Genomic DNA, 22,207 nt, shown 5'->3' with positions numbered 1-22,207 from the left:
TGCTATAAGCAAGAATTTTTCTGCACTAAAAATGTGATTTCAGTTTCTGCATTGCATATATCCTCAGGTTTTCATTTAATAATGAATTCATAGGAAAGAAAAAGAAACTGGGGGAAACTTTTAAAAGTTTTTCTTCATTAGGGTAACTGCTGTTGCCACTGGCTTAAATATTTAGATGTATAGAAGCTCACAAATGAACAAATTTCAATTTTTACAAATACTGCATTTTGTTTATTTAAGCTTGCTAGGTGATACTGGAACTGTTGTAATAATTGAAATGTAGGGAAGTCTGAAGTTCACACACTGGTTCTATGAGTTGGCATTGTCAATAGGGCAGACCTGGGACACAGTAACTGACTGGTGTTCCTGTCCCACCCATGTTTTGTGTGTGAGAGCACAGCTGTGCATGTACACATGGTGTAAGAAAGTTACAGAAATCTTTAGGAACCAGATGAAGCCTGTTCCTAATAGGCTGTATTCTCAAGGAAGGGCAGTGAGTGGTTGCTGATGTGGTAAATCATGGTTTGTGATCCCTTGCTTGCCTCATTGCTCAGACCATACTTACCTAGGTTGTATTAGGGATTAAGGGATAAAAGGATTAGGGATAAAGATATCAGTGATCTGTTGCTAGCAGAAATTTCTGGTTTGATAAAAATGTTACCTTCAAGTGCTACTATGCAGAGTTGAATTGGCCAGCACAATACTGCAATTGAAATATTGTACTTAGCTTGGAGAGGATATGCTGGTAATTTGTGTGAGTCATTTGTGGTCAGGATTGCCAGCTTTGCCATAGCACAAGAGTTTGAACAGAGCTGCTTGACATCCTAGTGAGGGCCAGTCCCCAGAGCTGGCTTCAAATGCACAGGGCCAACGTCCTGCTGTGCATTCCTGTTCTCCTGCACACCCCCTGCGCTCCAGCAGCCAGCTCCTCTCACTGGGCTGCTTCCCGAGATTCAAAGTGTCCCCTGAGCTCTGGGGTTTGGAATTGAGAAGTAATATGAAAATAACAGATTTTTGGTCCAGACAAACAATGTATTTCATTGATTAGTTGTGTTTAATCTTTCTAATCTTTTGAAGAATTAATAGTTTAAAATGGGATGCCCTGAGATCCACTGTCTCTGAGTTCTTTTTTAACATCTGTGGATCCTGCTGGCTCTGGCTGATGGTGAACACAATGTGCACAGAGCACAGAAATAGGAAAAGGGTTTAAAAGGTGATGTTAAACTTCCTTCACTGAAATATGTCTCTGCTCTCTTGTAGGACAAGGACTTAAAGGACTGGGCATGCTCAAATGTTGCTGTTCCTCTTCCCAGTTCTTTATTGTTGGTCATGTCTTGTGGCCTCTCTCAGCTTATCCACTAACTCCTTTGAGCCATTCAGGAGGGCGGTTCCTGGTAGTTTTGGCTTTTCATGCTTTCAATGAATCTTTTAAGCCTGAAGAATTGTAATTGACACTCCTCTGCGTAATGCCCATTGTTGACCTGTTGCAGTACTGTACTGTACGTGCACCTACTGCTGCCCGTGTTTAACTGCTTGCTTTCTGGTTTGAAAGATGCAGTGGTTCCTTTCACTCCTGGATCAATGTCCAAGAAGAGAATCCATTGACCTGTAAGACGTTTACACCATGAACTGTTTTTCTGACTTTACTGAAGTCGCTGGCATTTTTTTTTAGAAAAGCTACTATTCAGGGCACTTTAAGTCAGTGACATCCCAGATTTTTTTTGCACGTCCTTTTTAAATACAAATGGTTGGTTAGCATCCAGCAGAGTGTACCATTATACTATGGATTGCAGCATAAGTTGTGTTCATGTTAATCTTGCTTATGCACTTGTTTGGGTGTCCTGTGCTGTACATACAGGTATTCTATCCAGTGTAAGAGCTACATAGGAGCCCAACCTAACTGAATTCATCTAAGAAACATTTTTCCATGTATTGACAAAATCTGTACCTTTTTTTCCCCTGCTTTTCCTAAGAGAGATCATTTAAAGTTTACCCACGCTGGAGGCATAGTACTCCCAAAGTCCTACCGTGCAGTAGTGTTTGTGCAGCCTGTGCAAGGCAAGGTGGCAGCTGCAGCTGCTCTGTGCTCCCTGGGTGCTGGAAGGGTTAACACAGACCACGATGGCACCGTGACCCCACGGCCAGAGCTTTCCCTGGGCAAGGCAGCCGTATCTGGTGGCAAGCAAGAAATCAGAATATGATGTTAATTAACTCAGTCTGCATCCTGCATACCAATGAAATGCTTCAAATGAGGATTGATAGTTTTGACATTTGAATCTAATCACTAACATTCAGATTCTTGCAGAGAGGAACACTGCATCTTCAAATGAGAAAGTTTGATTTTACTTTTGCTCCTACAGCATGTCAGCATCTCAAGTTCATTTCTTGCAACCTACACTATGGTGATTTGTAATCAAGCCTCCATGAGCTCGTGACATGAAGTACTGTTCTGTTGTCAAGTACTATCAAACTTTTCTGATAATGCTGAGTTAGGACAACCAAACAAAGCTAGCACTAAATAACATTTAAAATTGTATACCTTTTAATGATCTTTTCAAGTATTTGTTACTGAAATTGTATAATGTGGAGTTTACTAGGTGTTATGTTCCAGTGCAGTGCCTCCTTTTCTTTCCCCACTGCTCTCTGTGGTGAGAAATTTGCCTTGTTTAAAATAATTACTGTGCCCTCGCATGACTGTTAAAGCTTTCTGTGCAAAGATGATTGTCTAAGTGCCACATGCCTATGATTGAGAAAAAAAATAATCTATTGTTACCTCTGAGTTGTGTTCAACTGAAATGCTATTCAACAAATAACTTAGGAAAAATAGTTCTATTTTTAGCTTTTCATATCTCTGCTGTCTTTTTCTCATTTTATTTTGGCAGCAGTGAAGAATGGATTGTATAAAGACTGCTTGCTAATATGAACAAAATGCACTTGTAATTCCTGGAAATAAATTTAAATCTTATATCTTCACATTAACATTAAGAACTAGTTTTTGGTTTCCTCTTGGGTAATGTCTTTGAATGGAAATCAGGTTCCATTGCTACTGTAGTACATAAGGATGCTGGCTGGTTAATAACTCCAGGCTTCCTCATACCATTTAGTCTGCTCTTCAGAGAAATCTAGAAAGCCATTAACTTAGACTCCACTAGATAAGGGTGCTTACAAGATTCCATTTCAAATTTTTTTTCCTATAGTTTAAGTGTTAATCTGCCAAAACTAATTTTTAGTAAGCAAGGGTTCATCATTAAAGGGCATTTTCTATTAGGAAGTTCCTGTGGTACATAAATCTCTGACGTGGGGAACAAATTCGGAGCATTGTCAGGACACTGCACAAGTGATCATGGAATCGTGGTATGGAACCTATGCTAAAACATTTCTGTAGAAGAAATATGCACTTGACTGTTGATACCAGTGTAGAAATTTCTCTTGACCTTTCTACACATCTTTACCAAAATGCTTTTCTCACTCAGTTTCGAAAAGTTGAAATAGTTCTAGAATCTCTGCTACTTGCATGATCATCATTACAACAGGAATCATTTTTGGCACGGTTGGAAAGATGACTGTTACTGAAATTAGTTTGTAACACCTCCGTTTTAATTTATTAAGGAAGATCTTTGGCAGCTTACTTCACCCTTCTCTTTCCCAATTTTTTTTTAATACTGTCTTTAAGTTGGGATGTTTGGGGAGGTGTAGACTTACCCTTGCATCCTCTCTGAGTGAGAAGCCGAGGATTTGCTTCACCTGATGTCTGGTGCTTTTGGGCTTTCTTCCTTAGCTACTTTTGCTGAATCCAATTGGCGTCCATCAGGATCCATAACCACATCCATCAACCTTTTACTGAATTCAGTAAACATTGTTGGGTTGAATTTGTTGATGCATCAAATGCTGAAACACGAGGGGTTTTTTTTGGTCAGATTTTAAAAATAGTTTAAAGAAGGTGCCTCTAACAACACTGTGTTAGGTCAGTTATTTCATCATTTTACATTGGGTTCTTTTCTTTATGCAGTTTTTATATTTTAGAGCGGAGAACAGCAACTCTTAATCAAAGTAGCATGCATATTTCATGGTAAAGATGCTTTGGGAATAAGGAATGTAACAGTTCACTGTCAGAAACATTCCAACCTTACAGCTGAAGAAAAATATGCAAACACAAAATTCTCATGGATACTTTGGCAACCAAGCCTCTGCCTCTGCTGTCCTGCCTGTGGGCAGACTCTTCCTCACCCCTGTGACACCAGAGCTGGGCCGGGAGCTTCCGGGAGTGCCCGTGGGGACAGAGCAAACCTGAGGAGCTGAGCAGGGCTTTCCTTGCAGAATGAGAGAGTGAAAAACCTGTTGTTGCTGCCCACTGTAATATGCTACAGTATATTTATACCATGTCAAAGTTGTTTGCTGAGCAACTGTACTATAGATTTAAACTTTATTAATATATATTTGCTTATGTTAGTGTAGTTTATATAGTCCTTGGTTATTGATAAATTTATTGTGTTGTTACAGCACAGTGATATGGTATAAATATAGGTCTATACATACACACCATATACTTATGAATTTGGTCCCTTGCATAGTACTTTTATATTTGTACAGCAATGTCTTCAAGCAATCCCAGATTTTAGGGGAAATATTTTTGTAAATGCAGTGGTTTAAACAAAAAAGTCCAAACAATCCTTTTACTAAGTTTTAAATACATTTGTGGTTCAAAATGGTTTAGTTAACAATTGAAATCAAGACACTAAATTAGTGAAAAGTGCACATTAGTAAAGTGAAGCTTACAGTGGTTTTTGTAGCATGTGCTGTGATCAAACCAAGTGACACATCGGCAGAAATGTAAAAGTTGGACTACATGTGTAAATCTAGAACAAATTTTAAAGGTTGCAGCTGGTTTACTTACTATTGTTGCCTTTTCTCGTGTTGTATCAGTGTAGAGCACTCTTAAAATACTCAAACTGCTTTGTCTTTGCTTTGTACTGTTGGTGCCTTCTTAGTCATGTACCCCACAAGTCCTGCATAGCTAATTTAGTTAATGGTAAGTTTAAAATAAAAAAGCAAAGGAAGATTTTATAAAAAATAAATAAATCATTTTCTGTATGTTCTTATTCATTGTAACAATTAAACATTTATATTGTGACAGATTTGTGATTTGGTTAATCTGTATAGATCAATTGTAAGTAGCAAAGGTTTATATTTCGTCTTATTCTTTTGATGTTGTAAACGTTTGTGATTTTCTTTTTTAAATCAGGTAACTTAATGTTCTGTTTTGTTTTTGGCATCTGAATCTTGTAAAAACAAATGCAAAGAAAATCATTAAATTGTGTCCCTGTATTACCAAACCAGCATAGTTCCGTGCATATCTAGAACGACTGGGACTTTGCTTTGGCCTGAGCTGCTCCATTGGCTGAGCCAAACCCGCCCTCCTTGGCCTGCAGGCAGGAGCTGGAACTGCTCAAGGTGTGTCCCTGGGTAACTGTACCAGCTTGGAATTCAGTTAGGGAAGCCATCCCAAAAGAAACCCCCACAGATGAGCTTTCTCTACAGACAGGCAGAATGTTTTATCTTTGGTGTGAGAAAATGATGAAATCTTGACCTGCTGAATGATGCACGTCAGTGTCAGTGTTACCTGGTGGTTCACGGGCTTTCCTGACACTCCTTCTATGGATATTCACATTGCACTGTTCCCATGAAATCTTGAACGTTCTTGCTTGCATGATCCTTAAAAACCAAATATTTTCATTTCAGTACAAAAAGGTTTTCTCCGAGCAGGGATTTGAAATGTGGGACTTCTGGGAGCAGTGCAAGTAAGTTCCTATCACTGTTATGGACTTTTAACTCTTCAAAGAATTGAACTCTTGAAAGGTGTAGCTGGATAATGGCAGCTAAAAACTTCTCTAGTTAATATGAAAAGGCAAAAAATGTGACCTGAAACTAAAGAAAGCTTAACCATATCTGGCAGGTGTGTAATAACTCTGAGAATGGCTTGTAAAAATTTATCTCTCATTCCCCTCCTTGGCTTTTGCTGCAGAGTATAGATTCCCCCCCCCCCCCAAAAAATAATACAGAATTTTATTTTTGCCATGTTTCTGTGTGTTCTTAACATTTTGTTGGCTGTGGCTGTTCCCCTGGCAGAAGGTGTGTTCACTGTAGCATGCACTTCAGGAAGGGACTTCAAGGTACAACTGCACAGCTGCTGGGCTCCAGGAAAGTTTTGACAAATAACTGATTTGACTTAATGTTGTTGTGATCCTTGTTTCAGTGGGATTGGTTTGAAATACCACACAAATTTCCTGTGTTGGAGCAGAAGTGCCTGTAAGCTCTCCATCTGTAAGCTTCAGGTGTAGTGGGCACTCCTGAGCTGTTGGGATGTGGGTTGGGTGGTTCCAGTGAGCACCCCCAGGTGCTGGGGAGATGCTGCACTCAGCACCAGGGAGGCTGCCAAGGAGCTGCCTTTGAGGAGAAGCTGTGTTTATTGCAAGAGATTAATGTAGGTCTGATGGCATCAAGCTGTATAGAACTCTGACCCAGGACTCTGCAGACCAAAGATAATTCTGTGTTGTGCATGTTTCATCTTTAGTTATTCTTTCTATTAAATTGCATATATGTAACACTGAAAAGTTTAAGAAATAAAAACCACTTGAGGAATGTAGAAGACTCCCAACAGGCATCGCATCAGCGCATGCTGGGTCTGTTGGTGTTACCTTGCTCTTCTCAGCACACCAGTCCAGGTAGCTCCAGGAGGAGCTCCAGAGCCTCAACTCAGCTTCCAAAGGCAACTTCAGTGTCTGCTGAACTCCACCCTGGTGTCAGGGGTGTTCACATCCCTGTCAGGAAGGCAGCCCTGCTCACCTGCTGCTTGTGTGAAGCCTGATCTTGGGAGTTGGATGTGAGAACTGTTCTGTAACCCCTCTGTCTTTTTCCCTGTAATTTATAAATTACACTGACAACTTTCCTTCAAATGTTTTCTAAAACTCTGCCCTGTTTTCAGTACATCTTGCTATTGGCAATTTACTTTTCTCTGTGTAACTGAGTCTAAACAAGTTCCACTTGTTAAAAAGAAGTCTTTATTCTATAGGATTTGTAAGTGTTCTGATGATAAACAGCAGATTATTGATCCTGTTAAAGTGATGTACCTTGTGAATACTGAAAACTTGCTGCAAGTTCCCTAAAGCTGCCTCTTGTTTTCCTCTCAACATGCACACACACAGAGCCCATTTCTCCTCAAGTTCCTTCTCTTTCCAGCTGATTAATTGGTGTGGTAGAGAAATGTGTGCTCCTCCTAGCTTAGTACAGAGGTAGCTTGTGTTTGTATGTGAAGGCTGAAGAGACTTGAAGTCTTCCATTCCTGATTTCCCTGAAAGGAGCAAGAAACGCCTTGCCAGGGTCTTGGGTTTGCAGTGTTTCTCACCTAAAAAGGCAGTAATAAAAATCCTTTCATGTCTCTTGCCAGTCTGTTTGTGTGCACTCAGCTGCTGCCTGCAGCACTGCTCCTCTCTCTCCTTGCCTTGCTGCTGGCACTGGGCTGACCTTGATCTGAGCTCCCCTTCAGTGACGCTGCTCTTCCCCAGGGGTTTGCACTTTCCATGTTGGGATCTTTCTCCAAAGTCCCCTGTGTGCTCTAGCTTGATGACTTCACTCCTTTGTTCTTGCTTTTCCTTACCTCGCACACTTGTAGATTCCTGCAGTCTCACAGCTCTGCTTTTATTTGCTCCTTTCATTTTTTGCCTCTGTGGAGCTGAGCTGAGGACACAGTTGTGCCTCACAGGGCTGGGCCTGGGCTCAGCCCTGGCTCTGGGGAGAAGGCCGAGGTGGGGCAGGGCAGCTCCAGTCCTGGGCCAGCCTGCCATGGCAGCGGTGCAGGGAGCTCTTACTCCACCCTGTGAGTTTCCTTCTGGCCTTGAACACACAACTTAGAAATCACAGAAGATGTTAATCTCTATCTGTGATGTGTGATCTGTGTCTGAAAATTCAGGCTTTTTTAGGAAAAAAAAATCCAAAGCTGTAAGAGAATGCCATAGAATTTAAAAAATTTTGCTATTACTAAAATACTTGAGATGCACCTTTTAGGAGGGTAGTTTGTTTGTTTGTTTGTTTTTGTTGGTTTGTTGTTTGTGATTTTTTTGTAACATCCAAGACTAAATGGTGTGCTGTGAACATCTTTTTCTGCCTTAAAATTGCAAATGCAAAAATGCTGAATATTCAGAATTTTGGCTTGAGACTCGCTGAATTGATACTGCAAGAGAGCTGGAAGGTTTTATAGTTGAGCTTTTTTCTCCTAGGTCACCTTTAATTTTGATAGCTAGTACTGAAAAAGGAAATATGGACTAAAAATCCTTTGTTCCTGGAAGTGTTAAAACTCACAGATATTCTAACTTATAGTTGAGGCACCACAGACTCAAGAGTTCAAACTTTAGACTTTCTAATGCATTCTGTGCTTTAAAAAACTTTTTGTTGCTTTTGTACACATACATACCTTTGCAGGCTTTCTGAATAGGTTTGCACAGGTGTGGAGGGGACACAAACTTGCAGGCCAGTCTTCCCACTCAGAAATATTTCAGTGGGTGTTGTGGCTGTCACTGTAGCTCCATGTTTTGGTTCTGTTTGCCTCCATGCAGTATAAGCACAGCACTCCAGACAAAAGTGGGGATTGAAAACAAAACCATTTCTTAATCATTCTGTTGTAGCTAAGTGTAATATAAATTTGGATTTGAGGATATGCTTGGTATTTTGGAGGAACTGTGTTAAGCTGTTTTTACAGCTGACTTGGTGACATTTCTGTAAGTAAAATATGCTGTTGTTCCAGCATGGCAAAGGTCTGCATAATTCATGTGCTCAACTTAATCACTGGTTTTCTTCTTGTGACAATAAATGGCATTGTACCAAAAGCAATATATCCTGTGTGTAGTTACTAGTGGAAATAATTATTACTGTGCAGCTTGTATTTTCATTGTCTTTGCAGCCCCTAGCATGGATTGTGTGCACTGACAGTCGCTCCAGGCTGTTAAAGATGTCTGGGGCAGAAGCAGGTCCTGGATAACACTTGTTTGCTTTCTGGAAGCTGTTGCTGTACTTTGAAGCAGAAAAGGGTTGCACCTGAAGCTGCATTAAGCTTATTTTCTTCTGAGTCTTGTCATCAGAATACATCTAAGCCTAGAGTGTTTCTCCAGATTTGCTCCTCCACATTGTTTCTCTTGAGAAAGGCCCAGGCTCAACACCAGCATCATTAGAGCCAATGATGATCAGGGAGCAGAAGGGCTTTTTTCTCTGCTTGATTCTGGGATTCTGCTAAAGTGTACTCAGCTTTAGAGCACAGCGCTGTAAAAAGACTTGTGGAATGCTGCAACTGGCTTTGCTCACCAACTGCTTAAGACCAGATAAGACCTCACAGGCAATATGCAATGCTTGGGAACTCTCTAGTCATGAGTTCTCTTCCCTCCTGCCCCCCAGTAGTAATTCTGCACTACTGGCTCTGCAAGGAAACCAGCCCTGGATAACTTCATCCAAAGGGAAGCTTTGGGTTTCATTTCTGGATGCTCAAAAGGGCAAGATATTAAGATAGTTTTCTCCCTGTCACTTGCATTTGACTGCTAGTGTAGTACTCATTATACTAAATTGTCACTGTACAAAGAATGTCATACTGTAGAAATAAGAGGGCTGAAGAGCTTGTTCTTCTCAACATATATTCCTTCTTACTTTCTAAGTCTGTAGAAAAATACTTTCAGTTATAGCTAAATATAACTTCTGCATTCTCTTGTGCACATTTTTCTCTGCTGCCTCTTTCTTAGATGTGACTTACTTTACTGCTAATGGTGTTATACAAACTGTAGTACTACAGGTGTCATGGTAACTTGTAAATAAAATTACTGTAAACCCACAGTCAAGTGATTTGTGGTGCTGCTCTGTACACGTGTGACACTGCCTTAGCTGTCAGTCCTCACTGCACTTCTGGAGGATCACCTGGGGATTAGAAAGGCTGCCCCTGTGCTTCTATGAGGAACCTTTTGCTGACCAGCCTCCACAGTAATCTGGTCCTGTTAACAAGTTCCAGGTGACTCTAGCATTGGCAGCAATTATTCCTAGGCAGGAACATTGCCACATTATTTGCCAGCTGACAGCAAATCAACCCTTCTGTCAGACTGATTGTCTGTGCAGCAATAATGCCATTTTATGTAAATACCTGCAACCATTTGTATAACAAGTAGAGAGCGCAGGACTATTTGCAGTGGGAGCTGATGAGGAAGCTGTTGCTGTGGCCTTGGAGCCTGTTGCTGTTTCCCATGCAAGGAGAGAGGGGCAGAAGAGTGAAGAGGTCAGAGCTGTGTGGAGAACACCAAGCGCTGCTCTCCAGTTCACAGTGCAGCCGTGCTGCAGCTCAGGGACAGCAGGAGTGTGGGAGATGTGCTCAGGGCTGCCTCTCCTAGAAATGGGTCCCGAGGGGTGGAATGAAGGCCAGGTGTGTGTGAAGCCCTTCAGAACAATCTGCCCTCATGAATGTCCATGTGCTGTGGAAGGCAGGCCATGGGGCAGTGCAGCAGCAGGTAACGTTTAAGGGGTTTCATGTCTTTGGGGGGTGAATATGGAATACTTTTAGGAAATATTCAAATGGCTGGATTTTCTGCAGTGCTGAAGAGAGAAGCAGCTTGTAATTCCCAACTACCTGAGGCTCCAGTCAGCTGTCTTTTGTGTATGCAGGGAAAAATTCACTTTTTGGAGATGACAATATTCCTACTTCCCAACTTTTAGCTGCTTCTGTAATTCTTCACTGTTTTCCTCCCTTTAAAACTCCTTCCCTGCAACTGTTACATAATGTCCTTGGGAGCCTGAGTCTTTCAGAGGTGTTTAAGTGAATGAAGAGGCAAATACCACATGGAAACATTTATCTGGAAACAGTTTCACCTAACAGTTTCTCAAAGCAGGAACTTGTGGCCTTTTGCCACAAGGGTAATATTAAACAAAACACTTAGCTTGAAGAATAAATACAAATACAATTCTTCTCAGAATAAAATGCCATGTCTGTAATAGCTACTGAATTAAATCTTGGGGGGAAAAATGGGGACTAGGAAGCAAAATATCTCCAAATCAATGCACTTGAGTGAATGAAATCTGCGTGTGCACCAGGGGTTGTCTGAAGGTGCTGATTATAATCCAGGTGGCTTTGGTGGGTAGAGAGGTGGGCAGCAACAATGAAGCCCGTGGCATTTCTTGTATAAATATTGCTATCTGCAAATTGCCACACTCCTCATCAAACAAAGGTAGCAATTAATTAAGCAGGTGAGTCTATTTCAGCTCTTAAGGTGCTCATTTCAGGATATTCAGGAATTGTCTTGGCATTCAGTGGCACTGAGAACGGATTCATGATATGTTTGTGTTCAATTACTGAAATTTTGCATGTGTATATTTTGGTTTTATTTGAATGTATGAATCATTGGAATATTTGGTAATTTTCACTGTGAAAAGAAGTGTGATTGCCTTTCAGTGATCTGTCTTACTCCTGCTTGCTAACTGTGCTAGATTTTGGAGCAGGGGGCGTGAAGCCTTTCATGCCCAGGAATAAAACAATCTTCAGGTAAACGAGTAAAAATTAAAAACTCTTTGTATGGCCTGTTTAGGGATAATAAATATATCTGTAAACCCTTTGCACCTACTGAGGCAGTGAAGAGCTAACTAATTTCTGACAAGCTTGAGGGAAAGAGCTCTTCCTACGAGCACAATTCCTGCACCCTGCTGGAAATGACACCACGGGCTGCCACCTTCCAGGGCTTGCTAATCAGCAGCTGCTGCAATGCTGCTGGGTGGCTTTTCCAGTGCCTTGTTGATTTTCTTAAACCAGCCCCAAAACTGGATCCACCCAGTACCCAGTACTCCCTCAGGAAGTAATGGGCACTGCCAGAGGTGTCCTGCCTGCAATGATTTTGTTTCCATTTGTTGTCTTGTGCAATAATTTATTTTCTTGTTGTTTTACTCTTCTCTTTAGTCCTCTCACACTTTAAAGGCTGTGCTGAGGTGAGATGAATGCCTGGCCCTCCTGGATAACAGGCAGTCCATCTCAAGAGCTTTCTGTCATTCAGTGCCATGAGATGTAGCTGTTGTCAAGTGCAGCCAAGCTCCTGAAGGCAGCCATAGAAAAGTCCTGCTGGAAAGAACCTGAGAAGGTCACCCAGCCCAACACCCCTGACAGTGCAGATGTGGTGACCTGGACACTCTGGGCTGCATGGGGCTGAAGAGGACCTGCTCAAGGGGGGAAGAAGTGAATCTTTGGTTCATACTTGCTAATATGTTATACAGCTGAACTTTACTGTTTTTAATACAGTGGTCAAGACAGATTTAGGCATGGAATTTATCCTTTAATCACTTCCACCCCTACTTCAGTCATGTTGGGTGTAGGGTATAAAGGGGGATACCCCTCACATCCTTTTTTCTGTTTTGCCTGGAGGACATGGGCAGTGAAGGATGATCCCTGTTTGTCCAGAGCAGATGCAAAGGCTGAGCCCCTCCCTGCTGCACAGGCTGCCCTTCCCGGCACCGCCACAGTTTGTGCTGTTCCTGCTCCAGGCTGAGCCTTCGATCTTGTACCACCTTGCACGTTTTGGATTTTACACATAACTTCTACAAATCAAACCCCATTTTGTGTAATGTTTGCTATTCATTCTGTCTGTGGGTCAAATTTTTCAGCAATGCTGATGTAGTGTCCAGAAAGCAAAAATAACAGAGACAAAACCGGCCCTAGAAATGACGTAATGACACTTTCATTCAGCCTCGCAGTAGAAACCTTGCCTCCGTTCAAAGCTGTGAAGGAAATGGGAAAGCGCAGCCGTAGCTCGGAGCTCTGCAAAGCTCCTGCCCAGCCCGCTCCTGCAGAGCTGCTGGGATGGTCAGGGCTGTGCTCGTGCCATCTGCTGGGGGAAAGCTGCCATGGACGGCGTTGTACACACAAAAACCCCGCTGACAGCAGTCAACTGTCATCATTCAACAGCAGAATGTAAAATGATACCCAGACTGTCTAGAAAAATATCTCCAAGTCTTCCAGATTTAGAGCTTCAGTCAAAGGCTAACCTATAGCAGGATACAACAAAAACATATCTCTGAAACTGTAAATTAATAATTTCTATTTTTATGTGGTAGGTTTGGGGGTTCTTTTTGTTTTGGGTGTGGTTGTTTAGTTGTATTATTCTAAAGCAGTCTGAGTCTCACAGTGGGTGTACAGTATGACTGGTCAAGGCAGTAGAAAGGAGGAATTAAAGACAATTTTTTTGTGTGGGACTGATTTGATCATTCTTCCCTTTTTCTCCCAGTTTCTGGTGTGGGTCCAAGCAATTCCAACCACCTACAAAAAAAGCACACCACCGTGCTAGGGAATGAAGCACAGAAGCAAGGTGAAGCATTGGGAACTTAATATGAATATTAATGCTTATGATTATGCTAGTTATGATTGTCAAACTTTGTACAATCTGTTCTTCTCATCTCTGTTCCCATCCACCCATTCCATACATACTGGCAGAAGTATCAAAAGAACAATTCAAGATAGAGGACTGAGAGAACAGTATTACAGCTTGTAACATAAAAACTGACTTCCCCAGCCTGTGGGTGTGCTCTATACCCCCAGCTAGGACGACACATTTCTCTCTTGTAACAATATCCAAGGGGTTGCAGAATCTTGTTTGTAGCAGCAGCAAAGTGTCTTACAGGAAGTTTCTGGATGCTCAGGGGATTTTGCTGGTGACAATAGCTTTTCTGGCAGTTTCCATGCTCTGTTTTGCACCCTGCTCACACAGTTAATGCTCTCTGCTCTGCTCTATCATTCTTTAGCTCACACAAGAGCAAGGATCAGTGTCCTGATCAAATGTGAGTTATGTTGGCTTGTGCACTCCTGCCAGAGCAGCTGATTTGGTTGTGTCCTGTGCCCCCTGAGCCATCCAGAGGTCTCAGGTGACTTTGTTTTACAACCTAAAAGTTTAAGATACCCCAGAAAGGCACTGCAATGTGGATATCTCTGGCAGAGCAGGGTCTTCTCAAGGAAACCAGGGAATACAAAACCAAAACCTAGGATGCAAAGTGGGTTTCAGAAAAGCACAGGACAAAGGCACCTGTGACGGTTCCTTTGCATTGCACACCAACATCAGCACTACTCTGGAACAGATGGATGCAGAGAAGGATGTTGAAGACGTAACCCCCAGCTGGTGTGGGTAAGATCCACCTGAGCCCTGCCCTCTCTAGAGCTGAGATACCAGCTGAGATGGCACTGCAGTACTTGCATTTCACCCCTCTGTCACCAGACAACAACCTCCTAACCTGGCACACTGCAGGACACGAAGGCAGCGTTACCTCTGCCTTTATTTGAAGTAACTGTTGGTACATTCTATGACACACACCTGGTAACTTTCATGTGCAGTGCTGGATGCTGCTGTCTCAAGCAGATGTGAGAGAGCCTTTTATGGCTTCCTCCCACCCTTGTGCAGTCATTTCAAACACTGGCTGTGCTGTGGCTGCAGCAGCCTGGCCTCCCTGTTCCTCTCCTGCGCTGCCTCCCTGGGCCACAAGCTCAGCAAACACCCTGCCAGACATGTGGGTACAGGGCACAACAGAGAGAGCATTCAGCAGCTGGCACAGCAGAGCACAGCAGCTCTGTCCTGTGTGCAAAGGCCATCCTCACCAAGTCACACACTTAATGCAAAGATTTTTTTTCTTGGTACAAAATCTAGCAAGGAATCCTTCACATAAAACTGTGGTGCAGCTCTGAGTGGATTTGCTTTATGCAAAGGGGATGATGTGCAGCAGAGAGAGTGAGACTTTGACACTATTAACTCACTGTGGCAGTCTTGCAGATCTATACTTATTTTCAGATTTCTGAGCATGTCTGCAGGGGATACAAAATGGAATTTTAGATACAGAATGTTTTCCAGATTGGCAGCTATATTATGTGCCAGCAGCTCTCTGGCCACAGAAAGCAATGCACAACTTTCCCAGGCATTGTCCTGGGAAAGGCTGTGAGAAGCTCAGAGAAAAGAATGATAAACAATTCTTATCTTCACTGGCTGCACCTGTTGTTGTGAACATGTGGAATGTGTTATGGATATTTGTTTACCAAAGGGTTTCCTTAATTGGCCAATGGTGATGGTGTTTAGATTGAAGGACCAATTGGGTCCACCTGTATTGTGACTGTAAGGGGGGATGGGTTTCTTTATAAGTACAGTGTAACAAAGAGACGGATCAGCCTTCAGAATTGTGGAGTCAATGCTGGCTATTACCTGGCTGGGGGCCTGCAGCAACAGCATTACAAGGTAAAGCTGCTTTGTCACTCAAGCTTGGATATGGTGGAGGCTCTGCATGATACAGCAAGAGAGACTTTTCTTGCCATGCGTGTTTTGCTGGGGCTTGTGACTCCTTGGAAAGAAACACTTCCTTTGTTTTCACATTGTGTGGATCAGGGGATGTGTCTTTCCTGTTAACACTGCCAAAATATGGGTGCAGCCAGTCTTATCCTGCCTTGTACCCAGTACCCAGCCCTCCACCAGGCTCTGCAATTGTAATTTGTGTTCTCTTGATCTCTGCAGTCACAGCTGTGGCAATATCTTTAGAGATGAATGCCATTTCTAGTGTGCCTGTTAGAAGCTCTGTCCTGTAGCACACAAGCTGATGGAACAGAACATCCAGCATGCCCTGGCAGCTCACTGCCCTCCTGCTGCCAACACTGAAGGTGCTAAAAGTGAACTATTTACTTTTCTGCAGTCTGAAGAAAACACCTAGTTGTGCTGTACACCAAAACATGAACTTACAGAACTAGGACATGAAGCAGGCACTGGCTGAGCCATGTGGTCAGTGAGCCAGGATGTTGGCAGCCTTCTGTAATTGCTGCTGTGAGTTTTGTCCTTTCCTATGCTCAGCTCATGGTTTGGGTGGCTGAGCAGTCAAACTGAGGCATTTACTGAACACAGTTCAGGGATGGCAGGAAAAGGTTAATTGAAAGGTATCTGCTTTTTTCTTCCATTCAAATGCTAACATTTTGTTTAATGACAACCTCTTGCAAAAATATTTGTTTTAGAAAAAAAGAATGCTGCCAAAATAAACTACACTGATGTGTGTTTATGTTTTGGTAGAAACTCAAGGCCACTCTTGAAGGTAAATGGCGAATTGCTTACTGGCCACAGCAAGTTAATCATGAACAACAACAACATTAGTGCAGGTTGGAATCCAAAAGTGAAGCTGGAATTTGCTTGTTCTCCCTCTGCCTGGCTGAGGCTCCTGGCAGTGAGCAGAGAATGTAACCAAACTCTGTGACTGACATTGCCACACAGGGAGCTGGGCAATGCCTGCTTGGGCCAATCCTGTCTTCAGCCTGTCTCCCTATTTCTCTATTACCAGAAAACTTTGAGCCATTTGTTCTAAAAGTTATAAAGGAAGTTCACACACTTATTTATCAATATTTGTATAAGAATGATGACAAGAAGGGTCAGCCTGGTATAAAGGATCGGAGCAGGTTCAGCCACAAGATGGAGCCACTACAGTACCGGGCACACCTCGCCAGTGGGACCAAGTGTGAGGCTGTTTTTTCTCTAAATCCTTCAGCAGTTTTAATAGGATTGTTCACTTCTCAGTTACTGAGATAGCCTTGGAGAAAATAAAAATCCATTGGAGAAAACAAAAATCAGAAATATCTATTTATGTACAGAAATCACATAGCTTGTTCCACCCTACAAATGAAATGTACAGGTAATCTGATCACAAAGCATAAAAATCAGTGATGCTTTTTCTTGAGTCTAAATAAAACCAGTCTTTAGACTTGGTTGCATTCTCCAGGGGCTTATGGAATTAAATGACCTAAGGGGGAAAAAGAAGGGAAGATTAAGAGGAGGGAAAAATTACAGGGTGGCAAATAAGGCCTTTGAGTTAATCTTGCAGAATGTGGTGTATCAACACAAGTAATAAATCAGCAGAGGCAGCTCTAGCAATTGCCACAGTGAATTAAAAAACCCCAGTGTGAAGAGCAGGAAGACAGGGATTGCTTTGTGTTCTCTTTCCAGCAATCTTTGTAGACACTGTTTAGATAAGTTTCTAAAAAGAATATGAGTCATGTCAAGTTACAGTGTATAACCCTGTGCTCTGATAGTCACAGAACATCTTTTTTTTTCTTGTTTTTACTGTTCTTCTCTTCAGTCTCCTTCTCATTCAGTTTCAAAGTTACACTAGACATATTAATTACAATAAAAGCTTTTCTTTTTGTCCTTCTCAGAAAACTTCCATGGCCAAGATTACTCTTTACTTTGTATATTTATCTCAACATTGCAAAAAGAATCAGCTCTTTAGTATCTGTCTTCATATAATTCCAGAGAATAATTTGATGTCCTGTTGCATTTTGCCTGTAAACAACAGGCTGGCTACCACAGGAAGTCAATCCTAATCAAAATTGGTTCCAATTTAATTTTCCCCAGAGTATTGCTTTGCTATGGAAATCTGTAATTCACCTCTGAAATGAAATGAAATTCACCTTCTGTGACAAACTCCAGGTGACCTGCTGGTCATTCCTGATAGCAGATGCCAAGCTTTTAATTTGTATTGCATGTCTAGTCAGATTCATGAGAAAACACAAGTTGAAAAGATTTTTACCATCAATTATGGTAAAAACTTTGGGTTTGCTTGTCCTTACAATAAGATATTCCTGGTTTTGAAGTGGGAACAACAATTCTGAAATGCCTTTGGCATTTCCCAAAAGAATCAGTTGAACTGGCAATTCATTGCACAGATAGATATGAAGATGTGATCATCTGTCTGAACAGGAAAAGGACAGTCCCATGCTGGAATCCACAGCTCGAGAAATCATTTGATACCTTGGAAAAGGATCTGATAAGAGATACAGAAACAGCTTAGAAATTGAAAAGTGTGTTTTATCAAATGCTATTACTTTAAAGGATGCTCTCATGTCTATAGTGAGTCCTAAGTCTCCATCTTACAGAGACAGAGGAAACAGCAGCTGAAAGGTGAAATTAAATACATTCAAGGGAGAAATAAGATATATATATCTGTCAATGAGAGTAATTAATGACTGGAACAAGGAATTAACAATTTGTGGAGACAGGATGTTCTAAGGCATGTTTTCCTCAGGGATGTTCTGCTTTAAATGACAAGTAATAAGCAGTCACATGGCTTCTGTCCCACAGTGAGTTGTAGCACATGATTGCAATAATCCTCTGGCTCTATTTATCTGTGAAATGACAGAATATGCTTGTGCTGGATGCCCTAATCTGGGCAGGATAGAAAATGGAAATATAAATCTGGGTTTTAAGATGAGAAATACATCTCTTAGAAGAAAGGGGAAAAAAAGGAAACGAAACAATCCCAACACAGAAAAAGCTTGAATCCCTGCCTCGAGCCAACTGTTTTGCATATATAGGCAAGCATATGCAGAATGTGTTTCTACAAAACACATATCAACAGAAATTTAATCTCTGCTTTTCTATGGCTCACAAAACACAAATTTAACATCCCAGATAAGCAACAGCTGGCCAACAGTCAGCCAGGGAGCTGAGAGCTGCATGGAATATGTGGCAATCCTACATTAGGGTGGAGTTTTTAACATGTTAGTATACATTGAAAGCTTACATAGTTCTCTTTATTCTACTACCTTTTCCTTTTCACTCACAAAAACACATCTGCTTTCTCTCCTGCTAAATACAGACAATCCCCGCTAGCATCTGATTTTGTATTTAAATGCTATGGTACTCATCAAGTGCAATTAGTTTCTATGTGTTGTTTTGCTGGTTACTGTGCTGCCACTCCTGTTTGCATGCTAAATATTCCACTGTAGTGTGTAATTTACTTACCAGGAGTGAACAGCTGCACAGCTGATGATGCTGTTTCCAGTCTCCTGGTTAAATGCAGTCTGCTCCTTGTCTACAGTCTCAAAGTTTCATGCTGGAGGCACAGCCTGCAGCCCTCTCTGCATTCACAATCACACAGCCACTGTCAGGGAGGGGTTGGAACACTCCTGTCTTTTCAGGCTCTGCAGATGATCTAGATATCACCCCTTGCAAAGGAGCCTGAGATAGCTTAAAAGAACTTCTGCTTCTTTTCCAGAGATGAGGGGAAGTTACAGAACTAACAGACATGGTCTGTGAATCCTGCTGTTCCACAGGTTGTAATTGATTGGGACAGATATAAACACAAATGGAACAGTTACAAATTCTCCCACTAAAAAACAGTGTTGTAAGTTTTAGAGACACACACAGGTATTCACACACTGCAATTGTCTGTTCTGCTCTTGAGTCTGTTGATCAGCTTGCACAAAGCCAACAAGCAAAGCCATAAGGAAAAGGAGACACAGCCAGGTTTCCCCACTTACACAGCCTGGTCACAGTCTCTGAAGTTGCCTCTGCTTTTGAGGACAGACAAAACTTCATCTCTCCACAGCTTGGTTGGTACAAAAACCACATTTCAACAATAAATACAGCTGTCACTTGTTCTTATGATCACCATTTTCATTACTGTGCTCATAGCATGATGATTCTTTTGTGGGCCTTATATTTTTGTTTAAAGACTAAAAGGAGTATAAAACAAAACTCATCTTACTGTTATCATGCAGAGAAAGGTCAAGATATTCTACTGAAACTTGATATTAAATAATTTAAAAACAAATTCAGGGGGAAAGGATCATAAAATTTAACCTAGCTACTAAAGCATGCTGGTGCTTGAAGGGCATGTGGCTGGCTAATTCCCTGATGAACCTCTCTACTCCAGGTAGGACACTTGTATCTGCCAGTCTGAATATTAGAAAAGTTTAATTAACATCTGGTTTTGCTTCTTCAAAAGTCACACAGGAGATAAAGTAGAGCTTCCACAGTGATGGTGGGCATTAACAGGGCAATGCAGATTTTGCAGATGACAAATTGCCCTCCAGTGGTGGTGTGTATTTCAGCCCTCTGACAGAGAGAACATATATTCCCCTAACTTAAGATCTGGAGCTCTGGGTGATTCTGACTTTTTTACACATCACATCCATTTATATGGATATGAGCAGATGTCTACATCACATTAAAATCATGATACAGATTTGATTCATAGCCCCCAAACAGATTCCTTTGCCTGTTCTCCACTTGATGAAAGCTTGAGACATCAGAGTGTTTCAGGACAGCTGATCACATTGCTTTGGATTCCCTGACCCACTGGAGATGCAGCTTCTCTGCCTCTTTTTGGGACTTGCAGATTTTGTGTTGGCCTAAGTGGTACAATTTAATGGTTGTACTCATTTCAGAAAGCATCCCAAATGAGAGGAATGTATTTGTTCACCTAAAATACCTCTCCACACAGGCAGTTCCAGACAAGTAACTAAAATACACTGTGACAAATGCCACTGTAACTCATGTCCTAGCAACAAGCTGGTTTACAATTCATGCATAATGTTGTAATTTCATATTATATAATAAGTTTGATATGAATTTTGTCAGTTATTTCTCCATTACACTACTTAGACCAGCTGCTGCCATGTCCCAAGAAAAAAGATGCATTTTTCTTTTCCTTGGAGAACTTTGGAGAACACAATGTTACAAACCTGAGTAACTGAGAACACAAGATCAGATGTTTTGGTTTTCATTACTAAGCTTGCATTTATGGCAAACATATAGGAAAGTAGTTAAATTACCTTTTTAAAAAAGTCCTTAATTCTTTCAGTGGTTGTCTTTCAGCCTAACACAGAGAATCTAGTGTTTGAAATTGTAAGACAAATTGATTTTTAAATTTGGTTAAAGTCTCCAAGCTTTTGAAACTTAACATATCCTAAAGAAGCAAAGGAAGTAATGATGCATCACTACTTCCATCATTTCCTCCATGCTTTTCAAGTTATTTCACTGTCTCAGCCACTGACTACATGCAGTGACCTCAAGTGCATTGTGCTGTATTGGAGGTTCATTCATACAAGCAACCTTAACCTGCTACCACTGACTACATCCTTGACATGTCTTTATCTTCAAAAAAAAAAAAAAAAAAAAAAAAAGAGAAAAGGATGAAAGGATGGTATCTAACAGTGCAGCTTGTGTATTTGTTACTAGGGAAACAAACAGCGAAGAGAAAGAAACCCTCAGTGTCCTTGTCATTTGGATCTTTCAGCAGAGAAGCGGAGCTTGTGTTAAAACAATGGAAACACTGTTCAGCTTTCAGGATCCTTTGCTGTCCTTGCTGAATGACAGACACTTCTTTCTCCCCCTTGTCCATCTTGTCATCTCTGAAAAGGAGAGTCATTTCTACATTCTGCACTGGATTGCTGCTTGTTTTTTATTCATCATGTAAACTTTAATCCTCAATTCTGTATAACCTGGTCAGTTCCTATCACCTAAACCAAGATTGCAGCAGGTCTCTTGAGGGAAGTGGAAGAGAGAACCCTGATGTTGTGTTCATGGCAGCAGAAAAGCAGAGACAGCAGCACCACCAGTGCCAGGTTTGTGCTACTTCGAGTTTGTAGTGAATCAGAGTTCAAACTCACTCAGGACTCCAGAGAGCGTGCGGGGCACGGCAGCATTTGCTGCACTCCAGCATGAGGAGCACTGAAGGTCAGTGCAGGTGTGACATTGTGACATCACTCTCCCTGGGCCTGAGGTTGAGGGCTGTGACATTGTGACATCACTGTCCCTAGGCTGTGGGCTGTGACATTGTGACATCACTGTCCCTACGCTGTGACATTGTGACATCACTGTCCTGAGGCTGTGGGCTGTGACATTGTGACATCACTGTCCCTACACTGTGACATTGTGACATCACTGTCCCTAGGCTGGGGGCTGTGACATTGTGACATCACTGTCCTTAGGCTGAGGGCTGTGACATTGTGACATCACTGTCCCTAGGCTGTGATATTGTGACATCACTGTCCCGAGGCTGTGGGCTGTGACATTATGACATCACAGCCCTGGAGGCTGTGGGCTGTGTGGAGCTTTGCCAGCAGCCCAGGGAAGCAGGGAGATGCCAGGCCATGTAAGTCATGACTGCCACCGCTGGTTTCAGCCAGTCCAGACGTGTCAGTCACAGCTTAGCTGGAGTGACACCTCCCTGTGTGGGCTGGGAGGACGATTCAGAGATCAGCACTGCCTGTACCGTGACTTTCTGCTCACTGTTGAATGGGCACTGTATCAGATTCCATGCAGTTTCTCTGTCAAACTATGCTGCATCCTGGCTTCTTTTTCTGTTCCAATTATTATCTTGTTCATCTTTAGCTTTTGCCTCATATAACTCATCT

The 22,207-nt window shown here is 41.9% G+C and overlaps 1 protein-coding gene across 1 annotated transcript in view; it reads left to right on the top strand.

Moving 5' to 3' along the window:
• The window catches only part of MAPK1 (mitogen-activated protein kinase 1), a 33,383-nt gene extending 28,050 nt beyond the window's left edge, over positions 1 to 5,333 (top strand). Inside the window, exon 9 of the mRNA XM_074554026.1 lies at positions 1,261 to 5,333. The gene's annotated coding sequence lies outside the window, so the exon portion shown is untranslated. The remainder of the gene's footprint in view (positions 1 to 1,260) is intronic.
• The last annotated feature ends 16,874 nt before the right edge of the window (positions 5,334 to 22,207 follow it).

Source organism: Zonotrichia albicollis, chromosome 18, assembly GCF_047830755.1.
Source record: "Zonotrichia albicollis isolate bZonAlb1 chromosome 18, bZonAlb1.hap1, whole genome shotgun sequence".
Taxonomy (NCBI): Eukaryota; Metazoa; Chordata; class Aves; order Passeriformes; family Passerellidae; genus Zonotrichia; species Zonotrichia albicollis.
This window is presented reverse-complemented; position numbering and strand designations above follow the sequence as displayed.